Consider the following 23357-nt stretch of genomic DNA (forward strand, 5'->3'; position numbering starts at 1 on the left):
AAAGGGAGTCAAAAGCTTTTCATATTTTCTTATAATACTGCTAATGAAAAAAGATGCTGAAAGATTTCACCTAATGAAAAACCCAAATGTTTGCATTTTTTATAGAATGCCACTCTTTCACCCAAAGAATATTCCATTGCTTGCAGAATGTTAAAATGCGTTGACTGGATAAACTTAAGAGATAACATATCACCAATCTCCTCCTGAATCTGTTTCTTTTGAGGTTATTTTTTGGGGAAGGTGATATAATCATAACAAGAAATCAGGATGCATTGAATTATATGTAATAAAAACATAATTAAATGTTTTAACCAGGAAAGGGACTTATTTTCTTAGACAGCAAGAGGACTGAGATTGGCAACTCAGTGCTGATTCAGGTGTTCAAGCAAACGGCATCTTTCAGTCTCCCTACTTTACCATTCTTGGTGTGCCATCACAAAATGGCTTCTTGCCTGTCTGACCATGGCAGGTGGATTTTAGGCAGGAAAACAATGGGGTAGATTTATCAAGATTAACAAAATCTTCCCCCAAATCCCAATAGGCTCCCACTTACAACTCATTAGACAGATTTATGTCACATGGTCACCTGTAACTACAAGAAGTACTGGGAAATGAAATGTTTTGTTTTTAGCTGTGGGTGCTGCTGCCTCATTCTTTTAGTAATGAAGAAGGCAACAAGAAATATATATAATATTGGTTACTTAGACTGTCGGCAACACAAACTGTCTGTCGAACTACTCTGAAGTTTGACAGCACATAGGTTAAGCAACCAAACTCAAAAAGAAAAGACTGAAACTTCAATAAGGTTTTAGTTACAATTTATAGGTAATAAGGTATGTACATCCATAATTCCTTTAATAGTGAGGAGGATAACTATGTTGATTTCCCCATAGCTCAATGTTTTTAATCATACTGTACAGCAATACGTTTTCAAAATATTTTTAAAATTCATTCATTCTCCTCCATTTCTTCCATCACTCTCCTAAGATAGGCCTAAATTCAATAGTTTCCCACCCTTACAACTCCTACTCATTTCAAATTCACCTTCCAAATATCTTCTAGGAAGTTGAAAAACACAAATCTATGTGTTAGTCAAAGTTATGCTACCCATTTTTTTGTATAACTCCTCCGTCAGAAAACAAGCCCTAGTTTATTCACTATCTGAACCAGGCTCTCCCTACCACTCCAGCCTGGATTCTTGTCTCCTCCTCCCACATATTTGACATTCACAAAATATCTTTAATAGTCATTCTACTCCATGGGATTTTTGCTGGGATTAAATAAGGTACACAGTCCAATATCTGGCATGCATTGTTACAATGATCCATGTCTTCCCATGTAATGCTCCTGTGATCAAATCTCCCTTTCATATTTTCTCATGTTCATCAGATGAACTCTTTCATTAAGCAATAACAAACAAAACTAAGAGGAAACAAAATTGACTTTGTCCGATACCACCACTTCAAAGATGCCTTTCCTGCCTTTTGTCTGTGCTTTCATAAGATTGTGTAACTATGTCCATCATAGAATCCAGTTCCTCCTACTGAAAGTATCTGTATGGATGTTTGTGCATTAAGCTAGCCTGTTGCTTGTGTTTCTTTGAACGACTGTATTATCAGTGTTAGTAGACTGACTGGCACATAGTAGGTGCTTCATAAATGTTGACAAAAGTAATTAAATTATATATACAAGCTCTTTAATTACAGAGAAGGCTATCTCGTTTTTGTATTGTCAAAACCACTTCCTCTGTTAAACGTTTAAATTCACATGGAAATTAAATTTACCAATGAAGCAGGTTTTATCTCTTATAACACACTAAAGAAATTGCAAACCAAGAAAAACCAATTATTTAGAACTTCTTTAAAAAATGCAATATATAATAATTTGAGGGAGAAATGACATTGGGAAGTAAATGTTTAAAAAAAACTAAAAAGTACTAGACTGGACTGAAATGGAATAGTGTTTTGTGTTTTGTTTTGTGTTTTTTCTTCCTTAAGCTTGCCCTCAGGCTTACAGAATACGATGTCTCCTCAGTTCTTATTTTGGTCTTGCAGGAGCTAATGAATGTTTCCAGACTTATATCTAGTTTTTATCACACTCCTATAATATGAGTATATAGTCCTTATTATGCTTCTACAAAATATAATTTAATGTATTGTATGCATGTGGTGAGCTGAGGATTCCCATAATTCTCTTCAAATCTTAAAACTGAGAGAGAGCCTATGTGCCCTCCCACCCCATTTAGCAAATACAGAAATTGGAGCTAAAAGTGTTAAGTCACTTGCCCAAGATCACAAAGTACTAATGGCAGAGCTAGTACTAGAACTATGACATAAGACACAAATAACACTTTTTTGACAGGAACTCAGAAATAGATCCCAAATCCCATAGTGGAAGCTTTATTCTGTCAATTTGCCTATGCTGGAACTACATTTCCCACCATCCGCTTCTCTGTTATTTTCTAATCTGAGTTGGCAAAAACAGAAGTGCACAGAGATTTGGAAGGCAGAAGCAAAGAAGCACTAAACTTTGAAAGTCACCATGATTTGATGTATGGAAAGGAGATCCACAGGGAGAGCAGATCACAACTTGTCCTCACTCGCTATTGCTTTCTCTCCAACTCCCCTTTCCACTGGCTAATCCTGCTGACCAACCCTGACCCCAGACCATAAAAAACAGTCTTCCACAAACCTGTCAACTCTTCCTTGTAGTCCCACTCTAGCAGCTGCTGTCCTTGGGTTTAGAAGGACTGCTAGTGACTTTTCTCTGATCCTCTAACTCATTACAGACCTTCATTTCCCAGTGACTCCTCTACCACTGTGGGTGCCAGTGTCCTACAATAAATTCCTTATTCCATGATGCTCATAGAACTTCTGCTTTCCTGGCTGAACTCTGCTATACACAGTTAACCCATTAATGCGCATATCTTGCATATCACCATTTTAAGAGAGAAAGAAAACAAAAAGATATTGCTAAGTTGACATTTAGAAAGTATTAATTACAAAGCAAGAAACTGATCACATAAATTATTATATAGATTTACATATAAAGATCAAGTTTTAGTTCTCAAATAGAAGTTTTTGTACAATGATCACCTATGATAAGATATAATTTTTTTAAACTTTAATTTTTTTTCATGTTTATTTATTTAGTTTGAGAGAGAGAGAGAGAGCACAAGCAAGGAAGGGGTAAAGAGAGAGCAAAAGAGAGAATCCCAAGCAGGCTCCATGCTGTCAGCACAGAACCTGATGCGAGGTTCTATCCCACAAACTTGTGAGAACATAACCTGAGCCTAAATCAAGAGCTGGATGCTTAACCAACAGAGCCACCCAGGTGCCCCTAAAAGAGGTGTTTTTTTAAATGCTTATTTACTTTGAAAGAGCACACATGTGAATAGGGGAGAAACAGAGAGACAGGGAGACAGAGAATCTCAAGCAGGCTCTGCACTGTCAGCCCAGAGCCCAACCCAGGGCTTGAAACCATGAACTGGTCAGATCATGACCTGAGCTGAAACCAAGAGTCAGATGCTCAACCAACTGAGCCAACCAGGAGCCACTGATGAGTAAAGCACACAAAGATTAGACCTGTTATTACATAAACACATTGATATAGTAAAATATCTAAGAAGGACTACAACAAAGAAGCCTCTTTAACCTGGTGTTTTCCAACCTTATTTGTCAACAAAAAGATGTGTTTTTTTTGTTTTGTTTTGTTTTGTTTTTTTATCAAGTGTGGACTATTAGTATTAATCAAACCAGTTTCCCAAACCACACTTTACTAGTTCAGGGAAAATAGCATTTTTTAAAATAGTAAGATTTTAAATTATAACTTAAAGAAAGTATGTATTCTATCCCTTAGCATGAATAATACAAAGGAATTCCACTGGATTTTAATTGTAAAATTACTAGTAAGAAAGGCCTTGAAGGCCTTGTCCAGTTCTCGCCCACATAAACATGTTTTTTAATGGACTCAATGAATAATGACCCATTGGTTGGCTGAATAAGTGGAAGAATGAATAAAGAACATCTCTATCCTGCAATTATTAGTACACAGCAGGATTACTGCTATTGAAAATGAGTCTGGTTCTCCTACCTCTTTCTATTATGTGCTGCCAATCCACACTCAGCCAGGCTGTTTCTGAAAAATGTTGGTATGAATACACCCTTCAATATTTCTTCCACACTGACTGTAAATATAATCTAGGCATAAATCATCAAAAGTAAATACCAGTGAACACTTTAATCCTTTATAATAAATCAGGGAAATGGGGAGTCTATGCCTGATGATGAAGTTTTAGTGTAGGTCAAACCTGTGGTTTGCTGAGGAGGCAGCATTTGAGAAAACAGGGAGCATTTAGTTAAAGAATCAGAGTTTGACTATTGGGTAGGAATTGTTTCATCTATCTCTCTTGGTTATTCAGTAGCTCTGTTGTTTTATTTAAGTAAGCCAAATCAAATAGGAGCAAGTATTTTTTTCCGAATGCCTACCATCCCAAGGAGCTGAGCTAGATGCTAAATAAGATAGAAAACTGAATCAGAAAAATCTTTGGCCCCCAAAGAATTTCTACACAGTAAGGTAGAAAAGATACATATGTTAACAATTTTAACACAAGGTAGAATCTGGTAAATATCACAGGTGAAGTATAGATTAAAGTTCTACCAAAGTTAAGAAGAGAAAGCAATTACTTCCAGATGGAGAGAACAGGAAAATCTTCTTAAAGTTGGTGGCACTTGAGCCAAATCTTGAAGAAAAGATCAGACTGAAAATTCTGAAAGATAGATTAATGAAACTAAGGAAGGCAAAGACATGGACATAGTATTACCAGACAAATCCAGAATGCTTAGATAAATTGAGATTTCAAATAAAAAAATCAATATAAGAATACAACACACACTATTTAGGACATACCTATACCAAAAATTATTTGTTGTTTATCTACAATTCAAATTTAACTGAGGTTCCTTGCATTTCTGTCTGTTACATTTAGCAACTCTACCTGGAGAGAAAAATACATAGGATATGCTGGGAAAAGAGTGTGGTTTTGTTGGTGGATTGAATTGTGCCCCTCAAGTTGATATGTTGAAATCCTAGCCCCCAACAGCTCAGATTGTAACCCTATTTGAAAATAGTCTTTACAGGATATCAGGTTAAAATAAGGCCATTAGAGTGGGTCTCTAATCCAATATGACTGATGTCTTTTTAAAGAGGGAAATTTAGACATAGCAATGGACACACATTAAAGGAAGATAATGTGAAGATGGAAAAAGAGATTGAAATTATGTTTCCACACCTAAGGAATGTCTTGGGCTACCAGAAGCTGGAAAAGCAAGTCAGAGTTTCTCCCATGGGTTTTAAAGTGATCATGGCCCTGTTACCTGCTTGATTTTGGAATTCTAGCCTCCAGAACTATGAGACAATAATTTCTGTTGTTCTAAGCCACTTTGTTTGTGGTACTTTGTTACAGAAGCCTTAGGAATGCAGTTGGCTATAACCAAAGGTAATTTCCAAAGGGTAAAGGTAGGAATTCTGTCAGCTAAGGTAAGACTATAGGGGGCCTGGAATCCCCAGGAAAAAGAGTCTAATCTCCGTCTGCTTCCTGTGCATTCTAAAATGGGTGGCTCAGTCAGTTAAGCATCTGACTCTTGGTTTTGGCTCAGGTCATGATCTCAGGGTTCATGATTTCAAGCCCTGCATTAGGCTCCGTGCTGCCTGTGCAGAGCCTACTTGGCAGTCTCTCTCTCTCTCTCTCTCTCTCTCTGTCTCTCTCCCTCTCTCTGCCCCTCCTCTGCTTGTGCACATGTGAGTTTAAATAAACTTTAAAAAATAAATAAATAAGCAAATAAATAAAATGTAAAAAACAAAAGAAACAAAACTTAGACTGGTTTCTGTAGCATGACCATAAGGAAAGTTAAGCAATGGCTCAAACATATCTTATCTCCTAGAACATTCATTTTACTTTTTTTCTGGAAACAAAACAACACAAAAGAATATATTATGAAGCAAAACACAAAATTTATACAAATGTTTAGGTCAGAATAAGACTATAAACTCTTTGAAATAAATTTCAAGTTCTTTGCCCCTGCTTCTGTTTAGGGCCTCAAATCCTCAGAAATAACATTTTTATTCCTTTTTCACCCGAAACACATTGGTGAAAAAGTTTGAAAACAATATTTAATAGTGAAGAGCCACACAAGTTTTAAAACAGATAATCTGAAAAAAATTTTAGGTAAGACAAAACAGTACAAAATAATATATCTCTACTCAAGGTGTTTGCAATCAAATTGTATAAAAAGGTCACAAAAAGGAAATGTAGAGTTAAGTAATTATCAATTTGAGGTAATAAAAGAAATGTTAAACTAATTCACTATAAATTAACCAAATATTTTTTTTTCTCTAGGATATTCAGTAATACTATAATGATCAGAGAAAGAATGAGAAGGCATACTTTTTAGCTGGTTCCAGAAAGAGAGAATAGATTTGGAAATGTGTAAATTCATTTCATTATTATTTTGAATTAAGCTACATAAAATTTCACTCAATAGTTTTTTAAATCTGCAACTACCCGTTAGTGCTTCAAAACAAGAAAACATATTTAATAATGGTTTCTGTAATTTTGATAATTCTGATAATGTGCTCTCACCAAAGGATGATGTACAAAACCTGCTCAGTATATTCTTCAGCTCTGTATTCAAAACATTCTTAGTTATGGGGAAAACACCCCTTAAGAAACAGTTTTCAAGTAATAATGATGGCAGGTTGCTTAGATGAGCATCTTTGCCATGAGGACTGAGAGTTTTCTAGCGTAGGTGTATGATATCATCCAGTTTCCAAGACCCTGGACAGGTGACACTTAAATGAATCTCTTCACTCCCACTCCCAAAACTGAAAAAAATTAGTAACACCTCAAAGAAAATTTGGTTAATGGATCTACTGTGACTGAATAGCATTTAATCACACACACAACAAAAATATTTCTTTGAAGAATTTACATTCTATTTTGTACCAAAACTTAGGTATGGAAGAAGCCTAACTGTCCTTGGATTGATGAATGGATAAAGATGTAACACGCACACGTGCACACACACACACACACACACACACACACACTGAAATACTATCTGGCCACTAAAGGGAATGAAATCTTGCCATTGTAATGACATGGATGGAGTTAGAGAGTACAATGCTGACCAAAATAAGGCAGTCAGAGAAAGACAAATACCATATGATTTCACTCACATGTGGAATTTAAGAAACAAGACAAAGGAGCAAAGTGGGGGTGGGGGGAAGGAGAGAGCAAGACAAATCAAGACACAGACTCTTAATGACAGAGAACAAACTGATGATTACCAGTGGAGAGGTGGGTGGGGGAATGGGTGGAATAAGTGATGGGGATTAAGGAATATACTTGTGATGAGCACTGTGTGATGCATGGAATTATTGAATCACTATATTGTACGCCTGAATCTAATATAACACTGTATGTTAAGTAACTGGAATTAAAATAAAAACTTAAAAGCCAAAGAAAAAAAGGAGGAAAGAAAGACAATAGAAAAAATAAAACTAAGAGCTAGTTCTTTGAAAAAACAAAAAAAATTGACAAAACTTTATCTAGACTCATTAAGAAGAATAGAGAGAGGGGTGCCTGGGTGGCTCAGTTGGTTAAGTGTCTGACTACAGCTCAGGTCTTGATCTCATGATTCATGAGTCAAGCCCTGCTTTAGGCTCTGTACTGACATCTCAGGACCTGGAGCCTGAGTCAGATTCTGTCTCCCTCTCTCTCTGCCCCTCCCGTGCTCACATTCTCTCTCTCTCTCTCTCTCTCTCTCTCTCTCTGTCTCTCTCTCTCTCTCCCTCCCTCCCAAAAATAAACATTAATTATTTTTTTAATGAGAAGAAAGAAAGAGAGGACTCAAGTAAAATCAGAAATGAGAGAGAAGTTACAACTGATACCACAGAAATACAAATGATCATAAGAGACTACTATGAACAATTATACACCAACAAATTGAACAATCTAGAAGAAATTGATAAATTCCCAGAAATTTACAATCTTCTAAGATCACATCATGAAGAAATAGAAAATCTGAATAGTCCTATTATTAATAAGGACATTGAGTCAGTAATCAAAAAACTCCCAACAAACAAAAGCCCAGGACCAGTAGGCTTCACGAATAAATTCTACCAAACATTTAAAGAAGATTTAATACCTATTCTTCCCAAACTATTCCAAAAAACTGAAGAGGAGGGAAAGCTTCCAAACTTATTCTAAGAGTCCAGCATTACCCTGGTTTTAAAACCAGACAAGGATGTACAAAAAGAGAAAATTACAAGCTACTATTTCTGATAAACATAGATGGAAAAATCTTCAACAAATATTAGCAAACTGAATTCAACCAAACGTTAAAAGGATCATACACCATGATCAAGTGGGATTTACTCCAGGGATGCAAGAATGGTCTAATATCCACAAATCAATCAACATGATACACCACATTAACAAAATGAAAAATTAAAATCATATAATCATTTCAATGGTACAGAAAAAGCATCTGACAAAATTCAACATCCATATAATAAAAACTCTCAATAAAGTGGGTGCAGAGGGAACATGCCTCAACATAATAAAGACCACATATGACAAACCCAATATTATACTCAAAGGTGAAAAGCTGATCAAGAGCAAGACTTTTATTCAACATAGTATTGGAAATGGTAGCCACAGCAATTAGGCAAGAAAAAGAACAAAAGGCATACAAATTAGAAAGGAAGAGGTAAAACTATTTGGATAACATACTACATATGGAAAACACTTTAAGACTCCACCAAAAACCTTTTAGAACTAGTAAACAAATTCAGTTATAGCTGAAGTTATAGCATAAAAAATTAATATAAAAGTCTGTTTTATTTTATTTTTATTAGAAAAATCTTCATTTGTATACATTAATAACAAACTATCAGAAAGAGAAATCAAGAAAACAATCCCAATTACAATTTCATCAAAAAGAATAAAATATCTAGAAATAACCTTAAGCCAGGATGTGAAAGAGCTACACACTAAAACCTATAAGGCACTGACAAAAGAAATTAATGATGACACAAATAAATGGAAAGATACAACAAGCTCATGGATTGAAAGAATCAATATTGTTAAAATGTCCAAAAAACCCAAAGCAATCTACAGATTCAGTGCAATTCCTATCAACATTCCAATAGAATTTTTCATAAAAATAGAACAAATTATACTAAAAATTGTATGGTATGTATACTAAAATACCCCAAATAGCCAAAATAATCCTGAGAAAGAACAAAGCTATAAACATCACACTCCCTGATTTCAAACTATTGTTGATCTTTGAACATGTAAGTGTTCTGGTCAACAGTAGGCTAACAGTAAAATTTTAAAGGGGTCAAAAGTTATACATGGAGTTTCTACTGCACAGGAGGTCAGAATCCCTAACACTCACATTGTTCATGAGTCAACTGTATACTACAAAGCCATAGCAATCAAAACAGTATGCTATTATAAAAAAATATACGTATAGATCAATGGAACAGATTAGAAAGTCCAGAAATAAAAGCACACATGTATGGTCAACTAATTTATGACAAAGGAGATGAGAATATACAATGGGGAAAGGAGAGTACCTTCAATAATTGGTGTTGGAAAAACTGCACAGTTACATACAAAAGAATGAAATTGGACCACTGTCTTACACCATATACAAAAATTAACTAAAAATAGATTTAAGACTTGAATATAACACCTGAAACCATTAAACTCCTAGAAGAAAACATTTGTGGGAAGCCCCTTGACATTGGTCTGACTGGCATTTTCTTGAATCTGTCTCTAAAGGCAAGGGAAACAAAAGCAAAAATAAACATATGGGAAGTGAAGGAAACAATCAGCAAAACACAAAGTCAACCTACCGAACAGGAGCAGATATTTGCAAATTATATACCCAATAGGGCAATAAGGGGTTGCAATAGGGCAATAAGGGGTTGGTTAACATCCAAAATATATAAAGAATCCATACAACTAAGCAACAACAACAACAACAACCAATCTGATTGAGAAATGGGCAGAGCACCTGAATAGGCTTTTTTCCAAAGAAGATATACAGATGGTCAACAGGCACATGAAGGGATGCTCAACATCACTAATCATCAAGGCAATCAAAACTACAATGAGGTATTATCCTACACTTGTCAGGCTGGCTATTATCAAAATGACAAGGAACAAGTGGTGGTAATGGCATGGAGATGTTTCTTTCACTGTGTTCCACAAAACACTGGTCTCCTGTGATGCTTCGATGCAAAATGGGTTCAGAGATCAAATATTTTTTATTCATATTTTCAAGTTTCTCTACAAGGAAGGAACTTCCCAATCAACATCAAAAGAAATTCTTTAGTTGCAGGTAGAGGAATAGGTTAGGAAGTAGCTGTCGTTGAATGTTGGGCAAACGTAACCAAACATCTCAGAACTGATCATAGGTGTTTCAAAGCTAGGAAGAATTGGTGTGACTGATTCACAAGTTCTGAAGGGTATCTGTAAGGTTAGATATCAAAAGGTACTAGCTGCCTTTGAAGAGAAGCTATTTAACTTCCAGCAATATGTAATTAAATTAAGGAGGAGAATGAAAGCAAAAGTGTACTGAAATAAAAAATGCAGAACCAAATCCAAGAATTCTTTAGTGTAAGCCTGGATTATATTGTTAGTTCTATGGATGGTACAAATACAAGTTAAAATAATGAAGAACAGCATGTCATCATGATGTTATACATTAACTAGAGACCAGAAGTGTTTCAGAAGAAACTTCAGATGCTGTGTGTGAAAAAAATCTTAGCCTCAAACCAACAAAAAAATGAGGCACGCAGTGATAAATGTATGCTATAGTCATTTAGTTTTTAAAAAACTATATGTACATTGAATGGAACAGAATTTTTTTCTTTCTGTTTTTCTTTTAAGTATCTTCTCCCAAAGCTGTTTTTAAATTGATGATGTCTTAAAATGTACTGGCCTCCTGAATACTATCTCATTCTCTATGTTCCTCAAGACTCCCAGCCATGCTCTGCTCAGAGGCTTAGCAGTTGCTGTAAGTAATATCCATGTGGAACACTGGAGTGTCTGACAGGCACAGGACTTGCCCCTTTTGCTCTATGGAGTGTTCCTTAACCATACTGTTTAAAAGTGCAATTCTTCACCTTTGCCTCAGCACTCCCTAGCCGTATTCCCTGCTTTACTATTTTTCATAGCACTTCACTATCTGACTGTTACTTACTTATTTGTTGACTATCTCTTCCTACTACAAATTAGGCAGATATTTTTTTCTGCTCACTTTACTCTTGTATCTCCAATCCTTATAATAGTGTCTAATACATGCTTCTTGAGGTCAACAAATATTTGTTGAATAAATAAATAAATAAATAAATAAGTGAATCTTGAAGTCAATGATATCTATAAGATGAGGTAATAAAATAGATTAGTCACCTAGAAATTCACAAGGCTCATCAGCAAATTAAATTCTCTGAAGCAATGTTATTTTTAAAAAGCTATTTAGGGGTGCCTGTGTGGCTCAGTTGGTCAAGCGTCTGACTTCAGTTCAGGTCATGATCTCATGGTTTGTGAGTTCGAGCCACCCAGCAGGCTCTGTGCTGACAGCTCAGAGCCTGGAGCCTGCTTCGGATTCTGTCTCCCTCTCTCTATGCCCCGCCCCCACTCACGCTCTGTCTCTCTCAAAAATGAATAAACATTAAAAAAAATTTAAAGCTGCTTCATTTTCATGAAACATTTTCATGTTTCATTTTCATGTTTCCCTAAGTTTATGGATAGTGGTACCTTTTTCCACATGTAACACTAAAATATAATAGAATTAATATTCTTTATAAAAACATTTTGGGAAGGAGGAGACACTTTAAAAGCTGATCAAATTCTGTAAATAATTTTTTAGAAATATTGTACCCTTCGGTTCCTTTTACTTTTTTTCCCTTTCCCTCTTCCTCTTGTTACTTTCTTCTTTACATGCTTCTTTGTGTTTCTAATATAATAGAGTATTACTCAAAAACATAGGAGTCATAGAATCTGGCACTCAGTATACAAGATGCAAATCGTAAATAAATTTAAGCTGATTTTGAAAATATGTTAAAAAAACTTACAATAACACTGATACACACAGAAAATTTCCATGCTAAGCATATTTTATGCTAAATCTTATAATTCAGTCAAGCTTTACCAGGAAAATAGACACCATTTCAGGTTTTTATAATGGAGAACACTTAATGCAAGAAATTGGTTACACAGGTGGAAATGGAAAAGGCTGAGAAAGCAAACAAGAGACAGCGAGGCAGCCCAGAGCTGAGTGACACCAAGAAGTCCTTGCAACACGGTGGCTTAGGGGTCCAGAAGGAGGTAAACCCCCAGAGCCAAGTAGTCAAGAATGCTAGCAGAAGAGGGGACCACACAGAGGAGATTTAGCCAGTGGCCGATACACTGCCCAGAGAGGAGGTAGGGGAATACTCCAGCTTCTTCCTCCTTCCCACACTTTGAATTCCTCCAAGTGTGTCCCATTAGCTGAGTCTGTTGACATGGGAGCCTGGGAAATTCAGCCTGTAGGAGTCCGTCCCTCCATGATACAGAAAAGAATATGAAGAGTGGTGAGAGGCAAATAGTCCCAGCAATGGCTCAGCTTACACAGGCCATTTAGTATAACCAACACATGAGCACTTGCCTTGATTTTCTGTTATGACAGTAAGTCTAACCAAAGACTAAAAACAAAAGGAAAATCATGTTAAATTCAACTCACTCCTGAAGTCATATGATTGGTCTTAATATTCAGTTATGAGTATGTCAGCATACCCTTGCAATCAAGTAGATATAAATTATCAATTGCATTAATGGAAACAATTATTGGGAAAACTGTTTTAATCACATATGACAACACAACTAATTTTCTACCAGATATTAAATTTAATGTTCCATACCTGTTTTTTTAAAAAGCTAGGATCCAATACTGTCATAATAGCTACCACCTCAATAAATTTTAGTTTCTTTCTATAACAGATTATTACTTTCAATCACTGTGGCAATACAATATATTAAATAATGTTTTTCTTTACTTCGAACTGACTAAAAGTGCTTCACGTGGAATCCTCAAGAACCACATGTAACCCACTGCAACAGACCATGCAATAGACCATGAGCTTGTAATAGACTGGAGCAAAATTACTCAAATATAGCAATTGAAAAAATCTGCTAAGAGCAGCAAACTGAAAACCATTTTATTTAAAAACATTCTAGATGTAGATATTTTACTTAGAAAAAAGGAAATGCCCTCTCTGAAAAATAGCAAGCAGTCATCTTGAACATAGCAATAAAAGATTAAGGTGGCCTTCATGCTGTGGCTGTTGCTTTCAAGAAAATTATTATGTAGTCTATGGGTAGAACTACAAACCATCACAGCAAAGAATGGTTATAATTATTATCCAGAGTGATCACAGCTTCGTTGCATTCATGAAAGTAAAGCACATGTATTTCCAAAAGAGATTCAACATGGCTTGAAATGCATGTACAGTATAATAAAATTGAGCCATTAGTCCAGAGTAAAGATAAGTTAATAATAAAAGGATGAAAAAGAAAACTATTTCATAAAACTCTTGCTGAAGACAATAATACTTGAGCTTCCTAGGAGCTGAAACAAAGAAGAAAATGTTGGGTTTTGTAGCTCTCAATGTCAAATAAAAGGAAATGTATATAACGCATATGGAAAGTACTATATAGGTTCAGTCTTTCCCAGGTAAAACAGTGACAGCATCACAATGAACTCTAATGAAAAGTTGGCCTGATCTCAATCAAAGTGCTAAAAGGCTCATCCAATAAATTCAAGGGATATTGATCTGATTTCTTACTTAAAGATTCAGTGATTCTTGTCTAAGCATTAATCATCATAACCTTATCAAATTCCCATTTTAATTCATTCCCTGTGGCTTTTGTTAAATTTCTGATTGTATGCGTAGATTTTTTTCCCAAAATTATGTTATTGCTTCTAGGAGAACAAAATGATTATTTGGGGGTCTTCAGAAAGCTGTCATGACAACGCCTTTGGTAAAAAATCTGGCTGTACATGATTAGAAACAACTTTATAATTCAAGAATTTTAAATGGATAACTTTGCATTGGAAAACAGAATTGGAATTCCCCATCATTTTGGTACCTAGTTTAATTTTGGTGGAATGAGGCTTTGTAAGACTAAACATGGAAACAGACCACTATTGCCATCTCCTGGCAAGTAAACCACATGACCACAGTTTAACTCTTTTTGAAGAGCCATATATTGTGGGAAGGCAAGAAGATTATCCCCATAAATAGGCAATAAAGTATCAAGTATTTATTGTAAGACCATCATTGGGTTTTTATTCTTTATTCCTATAAGACCTTTACAAAATCCATTAAAGTTGATAAATAGCAGCATTTGTTTTATGAGCTCTTTATGTTGAACAAAAATTCTGCTTGTTATGACTTTTTAAATTAAATGCATATGATGGATCTACCTGTGATTGAAACAAATATTAAAGCTGCTTCAAAAAAGGAAACCAAGAAAATGTTTGCGATGCACTGGGGAAAAGGAGCCAGGATTGTACCACTGCATGCAGCCAAGAAAGTGACAGGTAGCTTTCTACCATATAATAAAGCTGATGGAATGGATAACAGCTCTGACAGCATTAATCCATCTTTCTGCTGTGGGGGCTTTCACAAGAGATGAATGATACTCCCCCCTCCAACTAGTCCTGTCATCTCGCTGTGTTTCTCTTTAATTTCTCTCCCTTGCTATTGTTCTCTTTTATAATCAGCTGTTGCTGTTGCTTTGAACCCCCTTCCCTCCTCACATCTGGACATCAAATCATCAGCTGCATCTGAGCCTGGTTCATATACTCCCTGCCTGAGATGCCAGCTGAGCCATTTATGAGCTCAATGGCACTGAAGTCTGCAAGCTGTACTCCAGGGTGCCGTCCTGTCCTATAGATTCCAAACTCATGCTGCAGCTGAGTGAAAAAGGAGAATGAGATATGGCTTCAAGTCATTACCCTACAGATCAGAATGTTACATTCCACATGATTCTGAGGGCTTGACACGTTGTCTTCTAAAACTAATCATTTCTTCAAGGATAAACATGAGAACCAACTTTCCCAAGATGGGGACAAAGCACTGAGACAACTGACATTGTTTTTGTTTTGTTTTGTTTTGTTTTAAAAAAGCTCCTATCACATCATTCTTTGAAAAATGAAAACAAATCCATTGTTGTTTTATCACATTTTATTATAAATTTTATGCAATGTAAATTCCATTCCCTACTTACCAGCTCAAGATCACTAAGCTTTTACACTATGGTAAAAGAGGAATGGATGTTTGAGAAATCAGCTTGGATGTGAGTTCTGAAGCATGAAATCACTCCAGTTAAGTAGCTTGGTGGTCCTCTGTTAAAGTTTCACATGGCCTGCCTGTCAAGTCCTTAGCTAAGCTAATTTCCTGAAGAACTAAGCTGAGAGAACAAGAGGAGTTGATCTTCTATACCTATACTTGGATCATCTGATGAAGCCAGAGTACAGAGGGCTGATCACAGGGAACAACCTTTGAGAAATGCTTCTATTCCAATTGACCACTAACTCAGGGAACCTTCTCTTTTAAAGTGAATCTCAGGTAAATCTACAAGAAAACCATCACAGATTAAAAAAAAAAAAAAAAGAATCTGGAAAGGAGCAAAGGAAGTTAATGTAAAGTTCAGAGTAAAAATAAGTCAAAAATCATAAAATGAGAAAATCCAGATAGGTATTTAAATAAACATAGTTGAAGTAACAATAGCATTAAAAGTTCACATATATGGCGCTATGTGCCAGAAATGGCTCTAGTCACTTTACATCATTCACGTACATAAAATTAATTAATTCATTCAGTCCTCACCATAATCCTCTTATCTCCAAGTAACAGGTAAGGAAACTGAGCACAGAGATTTGGAAACAAACAAGGTCAAGGAACTTAGGAAGTATGGACTGGAGTCCAACAGGGGTGGTCTAGCTCTTTTTTTTTTTTAATATTTATTTATTTTTGAGAGAGAGAGTGAGTGAGACAGCATGAGCGGGGAAGGTCCAGAGAGAGGGAGACACAGAATCCACAGAATCAGAAGCAAGCTCCAGGCTCTGAGCTGTCATCACAGAACCCGACGCAGGGCTCGAACCACGAACTGTGAGAACGTGACCTGAGCCGAAGTTGGATGCTAACCGACTGAGCCACCCAGGCGCCCCTAGGGTGGTCTAGCTCTTAACCACTGTGTTCTCCTACCGTTCCTAAATTTATTTATATCTATGTCCATCTCTTAGCAACTGCAAAATTCTCTCTCCCCCTCCCTCCCTTTATCGTATGTTTAACTATTACAATAAATGGAGTATAAACTAATTTTCCCATTTTACAGAATGGTTATCAAAAACCGTCTAAAGTCAGGGAACTGCTAAGTGACACAGCTAGAATGTAAAGCTAAATCCCACCTTCTTCCCTCCAAATCCCACTGTGTCCCAGGGTGTGATGGCTATGAAAATGCACTGCCCACCCTGCTGCTGCAGGGACATGGCTTTCTGATAGCCTCAGCTATCTGTCCTCTGGACCCACCACCACGTTTGCAGGATGGTCAGGTGCCCTGAAATAAGACTATTCTATTGTGAGACATGGGTTGAAAGCCCATGACCCTGGTTGCAATTTTCTTTCTTTTTTTAATTTTTATTATTTTTGTTTTTTTTATTTTTTATATGTAATTTATTGTCAAATTGAATTCCATAAAACACCCAGTGCTCATCCCAACAGGTGCCCTCCTCAATGCCCATCACCCACTTTCCCCTCTCCCCCACCCCTCATTCGCCCTCAGTTTGTTCTCTGTATTTAAAAGTCTCTTATGGTTTGCCTCCCGCTCTCTCTATTTGTAACTATTTATACATCACTAGACCTAAAACATACATGACAGAGTTCCTCTGGGATAAAAATAAACAAGAGGCCATAATACAAGGGCTCACAACCATAACAACCGTCTCAAAATGGAATTGATCAGGAGTCTCCAGGAGAACTTTGTATATTCCTATCAATCTTTAAGTGATATCTTAGACTTCAAAGGCTACTAAAATCCTTTCTCAGATGAAAAAAAAAGTTCCCTGACTTTACACATCTCAGTATCCTGTAAGCTGGTTTAAATTGTAACTAGAAACATTTTTTCTCATGTATTCTCATATTTATTCTATGATTTATGATGACTCTGAGCTCTTTAGTTGTTCCTATTTATATCTCTCAAAACCTGTTCTCTTTTTGATGATCTATTCTCCTAATAGCCAAAGATCTCATCTTGAATTTCCTTTCAGAATTACATGATCTTGTAACCCTAGTGGCAATTTCAGCTCCCAACACCCAGATATTTAGCACATGGGGTAATGCCAAGGCTATAAATATGTGCTTTGTGAAGTGGTAACATTGAGCTGGTGAGTCACACTGGGAGTCATGGAATGTGAGAGGCTCTTGTGAGGCTTCGACAGCCTTGATCATGACCAATATACAAAGTATTTAAAATCAATATGACATGTTTATTAATCAACACAATTATACGTGAGTAGGATTCAACTTTGACTAAACTGTCATTAAGATGTGACTACATCATTATTCCAGTTAGGAACTGGGCCCCTGTGACAATGGAATGGAATGCTCTAATACATCTGCACTCTGTTTCAATGACCTAAATGGCAATAAATCATTGGCTAAGTAATTGCAAAACCAAATTACATAGTACTGAAGAAAAATACATATACAAGGAAATAAACAAAATCTTATTTTGTTAAAAAAATTACCCTGTCCAATTCAGACTGCTAATGAATTCATCTCATACTTGTGTAATGATACTACAGATAATGGAAAACTAATACACAATGATAAAGCAAGGAAATGGTAGGATATGACCTGGGATAAGGTAGGACTCTAAAGTAAAGCACAGTATAGTGTAGAGTAGTATTTCTAGACTGTCATACATCATAACAATATGTCCAGAGAGTCCCTTAGAGAGAACTTTGCTGTTTTATAAGTTTTTAGCCAACAAGATTCAAAACTCTTTGTCAGAATCAGCAAAGACAAAGAGATTTATCCAAGATAGAGGTCAATAAGCAGTCTTCTATGTGGCCATGTTTTTACAGTGTGGACGTCTTGTCCAAAACCTACAAAGTAGATGAGAATGTTTGCTTAATAGTTCAGCGAAAATTTAATTTATAATCAAATTTTCTACTAGAAAATCTGAAATTTAGTTCAAATACAACTTGCTTTTAAATTAGCAATGTAAAGAAGAAATATAAAAGACCTATTTACATGTAGTTTTTTAAAGTGAGGAGTTACTCAACCTGGATGCACAAATATACATGTGTATAAATGATGAAGTCACTACCTATCAAGTCTCAAGATTTCAATGGATAAAGAGTTACACACTCATTTGTACTCTTACTGCAACTCAATTAATTCAAAAGAACAAGTATTCACTGCTGACAAACTAACAAAACCTTTTCTGTAAACCTAAAGCTGCTCCAAAAAATTGTCTTTTTTTAACTGGTAAGCGGAAAAATAAGCCAATAAAAGGCAGAAACATAATGGAAGCCATCTATTTATCCATATCTTTGATAATGTAATTACCAATTTGTACAAAAACATTAAAAAATGCAACTGACTAATTAAAACTCCATCAAAATTTTCTGAAAGACTGTAAAATATCCATAACACTGTACATAAGTATACATTTTTCTAGGAGAGTTCCTGTGCCTGGATTCTCATTTATCCTCAACAACAACCCTATGAGATACCCATTTTAGGGGCTGTGTATAACTGCAACATAACAGAGGTTCCCCCAGAGTTATTCAGATAGCATCTGGGGAAACAGGGATTCAAGTCCAGCTCTGTCTGAGTCTGAGTCTCACCTCTGAACTGCAGTGCTCTACCACTGTCCCAAACCACTAAATGCTTAAGTAAATCTCAAAGAGATTCCATCTATGTTGCTTCATTCCCTAAATGGAGTTAAATACGGCAGGGAAGACTTACCCTTCTAACAGTAAGGCTGTGTTGCAATGTGCAAGGCGACTTCTAAAGAGGATGCAGGAAAACTCCACATGTTAACCTCGGTTGTCTAATGCTTAGAAACTTACATCATTCTAGGTGACTCAAATAAATAATTGAAAATTATTTCTAGTGTGTCCCACTGCTGATTAGAATCTGAACAGTGTGTAATTATCACGGTCATCCTCCCCCTCCACACATTTCCCACCCCTTTTCAAGAAAAGCATTCTATTTTCTCTTTATAGCAATCTGAGCCTTTCTCTTTTTCCTAACGTTCTTAAAAATAATGGACACTGATCTACTATATTTTTTTTAATTCCTTAGAAGTTCTATAAGTATCCTTACTCTGAGCCTTATCTGAATGCATACAGCTTTTCAAACTACATATCAACTACATTGTCAACTTCTCTAGTTTGGCTTCTACCCTTTTGTCATGGACGAAGTTCCTCTGCATGATTACAGTTGAACTTTTTTAAAAAGACAGGGGTTTTACAAAAGCATAAAAAGCTCCACTGCTTCAGGTGTTTTTCCCTTTGGGTCCCACCTACTGGTGACCTATATGTTGTGTGTGTGTATAAGTTTTTAAATAAAATTCTGTGTCTTTATCATGCTGATATTATTTTTTTTCTATTGACTACTAAGAACTGCCATCTTAAAGTTATCCCCATCAGGGCTATCCTTGAACTTCTTTCTTATTTATGGAAACCAAAGTAAGGACATCTGCTTTATTGATATTTCTTATTTTGCATAGATATTCTTCTCCTAACAACCTCTTAGGTGTGGTCCAGAAGTAATGTCAGTCACCAGGAGGAGCTTGGAGAGAGAAGAGTTCCTACAGAGAAAACCTTAAGGGTAGAATTTCAAGAGTTTATGGGCTAAATTTAAAAACATGTCATGCCTCCAGCTGTCCTTAATATTTCTGTCGGGCTTGTGGTTGTGGGTTTGTGTGATGACAATGCCAAAACTTCTTTTTTTTCCTCCACAATGTCATACTTCATTGTTATTTCCTATACAAGTAGTTCTCAAATAAGAGATGTGGAGGGTGAAGGTGTGTAAATGTATTATGTTTCTAATAATAACATTGTCATTATTGAATCATCACCTGTAAATGTGCATCAATCTTTTTCAGATTACATACCATATGCTGAGATTGTGGGTTGTCATTTGTTTCTCCCACTGGGGTGGAATCTTTAGCAGACCAGTCGTGTGACTTTCTCTCTCCACCCCCACCGGTGTTTGCTTGTTTGTTAATGTCCTTTTCTGGCTCAAAATACAATGTTTGCGTCAAGACTGGTGCTTACTGCACTTAGTTTTGGGGAAGGAAGTTCAAGCTTTGAATGAATTTCAACACTTTCAGTGGGTCCCTATTGACCAAAAAGAAAATCCAAACTCCTTACCATGACATGCAAAACCTCTGAGGCTCTCGATGGTTTTTAGCTTTACAGTCTCACTCACTTGGTCATTACACCAGGGCTATAGAACCACACACAGACAACTCAGCTGCTCAAGAATACTTATTAGTTCCTTTCACTTCACATCTTTTGTTTATGCCAAAAATGCCTTCTTTGATCTTTCTACTTGATTAATACCTAATCCACTTGTCCTTCCCAACTTATATTATAAATTACCTCCCTTCTGAGGGTTCCCTGACACATTCCCAAAGTAATATTTGCTACCGATTTTGCGATGCTATGCATTTTGAATTTATTATCACATTTAGCTTTTATCACATTATATTGTTACTGCTTGTACATTTCTCTCTCTTTCCCCTCACTTGCACATGCTTTTTCCAAACACATATCCTTGGCTGTAGTGCCACCAAGGTAAATACTGTCTTGTACTCTGTTCTGCTATCTCTTTGCTTTGCACAATGCCTAAAAATGGTTTGAAAGAAAGAAAGAAAGAAAGAAAGAAAGAAAGAAAGAAAAAGAAAAAAAACGCTGTTGAATAAAATTATAGAACAATTATTTTCAAGTTAGAACTTACTCTGCCCCGTACAACTGTATATAATTTGGGGAAATCACCTCTCTGAACTTCAGTTTCCTCACCTGTAAAAAGAGAAAAGCACTTTATTTCATGATTGCTGTGAATATCTAATTAAGTGTTTTGTATGGAACACATGGAGTCCTTTAAAATTTATGTGAACTCTTCATATTATTAGGATAGAGCCTAATAAAAAGATGCTATATTTTATGTCGTCTTTCAAATACTAGAGTCAATGAAAATAAAGGAGTCAGGTTAGTCTTAATAAGTAAGTTATATAGGACAATCAAATTTTCTCCCAATAGACCTTTACTTTAGAAAGAGCAGCAAAAAGAAAAATTCTTAAATATATTTAAAAAGTCAAATTATTTCAATACACAATTGTATTTTTTCCCAAATACTGCAATGAAAAACATACTAAGTGTTACGGTTATACTTTATCAGAAGAATTTGTTTATTCTCATCAACTTTAAAATCTGACTACACTAATTTCATTAGCATTTTATTTTTGCTTGGTTCACTTAATGTTATTCAAACACTCTATCTGAGACGAGTCTCCTGAGATATATTTTTTCCCTTGAAGATGAACTTACTTTAATGTTAGCACAGGGGCTCAAGTGCAGGCAGAGTAGATAGTTAATGGGCATTAAAAATTGCAATACAGCATGAAGCAGAGAATGAGCCTCTGTTTATGTAAATGCCTCCATTCTATACTCAGAAGTTGTCTGTCTGTAATGTGACCGTTTATGAGGTACCTGCCCATATTCATCATTGCATGGAATAGCCATAACAAATGGGGGGTGGGGGCTTCCTAGTCAGGAAGCCAAACACCTCTATGAACCCATTTACTAATCAATTTACTGATTATATCTAAGGAGAGAAGCTGTAATTTAGAAATTCACTTTGCTTGCTGAAAACTCTACATGTGAGCCATTCTATCTCGGACTTACATGAGTTAAGAATCACACAGTAATTTGCCCTGTACCTCTAAACACCAATCAGGGGTGTGACTGAGACTAACTAGCTAGATGGCTCTGGGTCAGCCCAACTCTGTATATCTGGTTATTAGCACACTCAATATGCCCTGAGACAAAAAGCTCTTGACTCAAGCCCACTTTGGTAAAATAATGTGGAAGAAACTATAATTTGAAAGAAAACTTCATTCATTTCATTATTTGGGGTGATAGTTAATCTTCCAAGGGCCTTTAAGTTCCAGGAAAGGAATGGTTTAATATTGTGTTTGACTATGATAATTTACAGTTCATTGGGAGAGTAGGAAAACTTCTCAGAAGAATTGGTTTCACTTTCTTACAAGACTCTTCTATAGAGGAGGGTAGTCTATGACTTACACCATATTGATCTGTGTGTACTCCTCAGAGACTCTGTAGTCATTTTAATATTGATCTTTGTTTCCTTACATTACTGTATCATGCACTCATCAAGTCAGCATTACCACGATGTAACCTAACTGTTGTCCTCTGAAATCAAGGTAACGAGACGGTTTACAGGATTGGCAGTCTAATCTCCACTACATACAAAAATGTCTATTTACCTACATCTTTCTCTATAAAAGTAGTCTATGTGCTTTTGTGCTTCTGTTGCCTTTACCCAAAATTGGATAATATTAGTTCTTTTCTTCATGAGTTTCATCCTTTTCTATACAGAAAAAAAAAAAAAAACATTGATTTTTTTTTCCATCTCTATGGTTTTAATATAGTACAAGACAAGCTGGTTTTATTTATGCTGTGTTTTAACCCAAATGCCATCAAATATATGTCAACTGCCTATGGGAACATTGGTCTTCAGGGCTGCCTCTACTGTGTAAGTAGTCAAAGAGTAGCAAACAATAAATAATGTAAGTGCAACCCAGACATGAATCAAATCTCTTACATCAATTCTACACTCCTCTGCCCAAATTACAAAAGGAAGTTAGATATATGTGATCTGGATCTTGACTTGGTTTATTGAGGATTTTCTGCTTGAGACAAAGCTTACCTATGCTGCTCCTCAGTCTCCACTAGTTCTTAATCAGACAGACCAGACAGTAAACAGTCTGATGTCTTGGGATACGGTGCACACAGGCAGATGAGGTAGTGTGATCTGTGGCTAATGTCCTTTTACAGTGGCCAAGAATTATGACTGATACAGATTAAATGATTTCTCAATGCAGTACTTCAGACTCTTGAATAGGCTGAGTATTGGGCAATATTTTTAAAAAGGAAACTATTCAGATAATTTATTTATAATCCATTAAAAAAAGA

At 35.9% G+C, this 23357-nt stretch overlaps 1 long non-coding RNA gene across 1 annotated transcript in view; it reads right to left on the reverse strand.

Annotated features, from left to right (window-relative positions):
* The window catches only part of LOC124526593 (uncharacterized), a 310386-nt gene that overhangs the window by 32192 nt on the left and 254837 nt on the right, over window positions 1-23357 (reverse strand). Inside the window, exon 4 of the long non-coding RNA XR_006965700.1 lies at window positions 21100-21161. This is a non-coding gene — a long non-coding RNA (uncharacterized LOC124526593). The remainder of the gene's footprint in view (window positions 1-21099; window positions 21162-23357) is intronic.

Source organism: Lynx rufus, unplaced genomic scaffold (genome assembly GCF_022079265.1).
Source record: "Lynx rufus isolate CCGP_SWC_20201006 ecotype Redwood Valley unplaced genomic scaffold, mLynRuf1.p SCAF_5, whole genome shotgun sequence".
Lineage (NCBI taxonomy): Eukaryota > Metazoa > Chordata > Mammalia > Carnivora > Felidae > Lynx > Lynx rufus.